Source organism: Frankliniella occidentalis, unplaced genomic scaffold (genome assembly GCF_000697945.3).
Source record: "Frankliniella occidentalis isolate FOCC.00 unplaced genomic scaffold, Focc_3.1 Scaffold148, whole genome shotgun sequence".
Classification (NCBI taxonomy): Eukaryota; Metazoa; Arthropoda; class Insecta; order Thysanoptera; family Thripidae; genus Frankliniella; species Frankliniella occidentalis.
Genome location: NW_026267275.1, coordinates 588,157 through 591,146, shown reverse-complemented (window position 1 = coordinate 591,146; position 2,990 = coordinate 588,157).

Here is a 2,990-nt window from a genome sequence, read left to right as displayed (position 1 = left end):
ACTGTAAAATAAAAACCGTAAAAGGCCGTTATAGAGGACAAAATCTACAAAAACCCATTTGAAATTTCCACCCACCAGGTCTAAGATTACAGTCCGACTAAACCCAAATTTTACAGTCCAGATTGTAACAGGTCAGCCTGTACATTTGAATACAGTTTGACCGTATTCTACAATACAGTGCAGACTGTTACAGGCGGTAACAGGTCGGACTGTAAAATTAAAAACTGTCCGACTGTAAAATTAAATACAGTCAGGCCAATATAAAAATTTATTGGCCGTCCTGTACGAATTACTGTAGGTTTTTTTTAACAGTGGGTATGCCCCCTTAATACCTAAACCTGTAAGAGTCCCTCCCGCTCCCTTACTTCGTTCGACACTCGTTTGCGCCGACTGCCCGCCGGACGGGCCCCGCCCCGCCCCACCGCCGTCCCCCCTGCCTCATACCCTGACCTGGAGGCCCATAGTTCTGCCCCCCCCCCTTTCTACTGCCTCTTTCTTTCTCACCCTTCGCGTGAATCGTGGCCATCGACCCAAACCGTCATGAAAAAACGGCAAATGGGCCAAACGATCGACGCACGCGGTTGGAGCGAGGGTGAGAGAGACACAGGACATAGAAAGAAGTTGGGCGAGGAGAAGAGAGGGGGAGGGCGGGGCGTGGGCGAGCCGGCAAACACCTCCAGGAAGGGCCGAGTCGCGTCCGTCAAAGATAAAGCGGTGTTTACCCACACGAAAAACCGATCGAAACGAAAAATATTGTCTTCGAAAAGAAGGCTAAATACCGTTCACCACTACGTTTACAACCAAATCACCTTTCTCGTTCGTTTCGTTCCAAACTCATTGGTTTTTCGCATTTCTTTCTCCCTTACTTTTTTTTAAAAACTTTAACGCCCGGATGTGATAATTTTTTGCCCGCCCACGCTTCTCCGGTGATTCAGTGCCGAGCCGCCAAACCGTGGGCCTTGAACTTGATTGGTCGCCGCGAGGCTGCCACCCCCTGAAGGCGTGCCGGCGCTGGCGCGTGCGCTCCGGGCCCGCCACTCGCGTGCGGCCAACGTTACAAGATCCTTGTCTGATCCTTATCTTGGAAAGGAGTGCCCCCCCCCCCACTGCCCCGTCTGTATTCTTTGTTTATGGTGACCGGCATGTTGGCAGATCGAGTGAGGATCGTCGTTCTACTGCAGCGTGTTCTGCCACGCTCCCGGTTTGACACCCCCCACCCCCCTCACTCACTCTCATTTAAGTTGCCGGAGGAGGGGAGGGGACCCTGCACCCTGCACCTGGAAGACCGTTTAGTCTAGACAACCAAAAAACGCAAAACCGATGAAGCTTTAGCTCTGCAAACCAAATTTTATCCGTGACGATGAAATAATTTCACCGACAGTGCATCGATTCCCTTTGTCAGCCGGACCTTTAACCGTGCCTGACGGCCACTAGTATCCCCCCCCCCCCCCCCTTGCAGACCGTATGGGGGCGCAAATATTCCCGCGTTATCACTCAAGCGTTTCCATTGACGGCCGTGGCGTGCCGTTGCTATATATAGACTGTTCTGGCCGGACCGCGGGCCGCGGGCCGGGCGTCGGGGCGATAGGTACGTGCCGTGTCGAGTCCAATACAGTGCTGCGCTGCGGGTTTGCCTACTCTAGGGGCCACGGCCCCTGACGGGTGGAGCGAGTAGGCAAACCCGCAGCACTGCTGTGCATTGGACTCGACACACGGCCGGCACACTTTACCGACTAAGTGTTATGCCCAATTTAGTACATACACTCTAAATGTCGAAGGACATTATGTGTAACGAGCACCGAACTGCCTTTCGTCGACTGTGCAAGCACACATGGTGCCTGATGTGTAGGCAACATCTTGCTTTCGGTGCGTGCGTGTACGACGGGCTGGCCTACCCTCAACCTCACAGGCGCCGAGCTCCCGTACTGTGCCCAATGAATATGAGAAAATCGGGTGTACTCTTTGTGAACCCATTGTTCGAAAGCCGCTTCTGTCCTCCTGGACGAGAGGATGGGGAGTTGCCATGTTGTCCAGCCCGCCCCTTTGACGGGAGGGAGCGAGCGGGCTCCCCTACAGCGCCCCCCTTGGGAGTGCGAGCGTGTGGGGAGAGGGGGGGGGGCGGTGGCGCGGCCCCGGAGCCCAGCGCTAGCGCCGGACAGTCGAGTCGCGAGCCCCGCTGCAACGGGCGCCCCCGGCCAGCGCAGCTAGCGCCCCCCGGGTAGAGCTAGCGGCCGCGGGCCAGGCGCCGAAGAACTGGACTCCACGGCCCGCGCGGCAGGTGAGTGTCCCGCCACCATGGTGCACGCCCTGTGTCCGCGGGAGGGCGACAGCCGACGTCGAGGTGCTGTGCTAGCCGGGCCCGGGCGCTGTCGTTTGACCCGTGCGAAGTGACTGCACAAGTTAACGTTACACACTAAATGGGATAGGTCAATAATTTTGTTCCGGGGAAATGTGATTCTTCTGCAATATAGGGTTTGTATGTGCCCCAGCAAACTTCTTTATCCTAATCTCCAATGAGGGTTTAGCCGGCCTTTCCCATAAAACCTGTCACTCATCACCCACCATTTCAGATTTTCGCAAGCCTCGACACAACCCGGGTGTGCTTTAGAGTCAATATTGCATATTGCATCACACCTAAGGAAACCCAGAGTGTCGGGTTGGGTCAGCCCAACCCCAGCACCCTCAATTTCTTCCACGACCTTTTTCATAATATGCGTTTCAAGGTGTCCAGGGGAGACAACATTTCTCCTCTCTTTCTGTTGACACGGAGGGCAATAGGCTTCCCTAGAAGCAACGTATAAACGTGTCTGTACCCTATGGACTACAACGTTAAACATTATAGTTGTGCATGCCCGTTAGTGAATCAGAAGAGAAATCTGTGAAACGTGCACGCCAAATTAATCCACAGAGGGTGGAGCGTGCACGAAAAGGTCGTCTCCAAATCAGCGGCAAATGCGGCATAAACACTGCGGGTGCTGCCCCATCCCCCC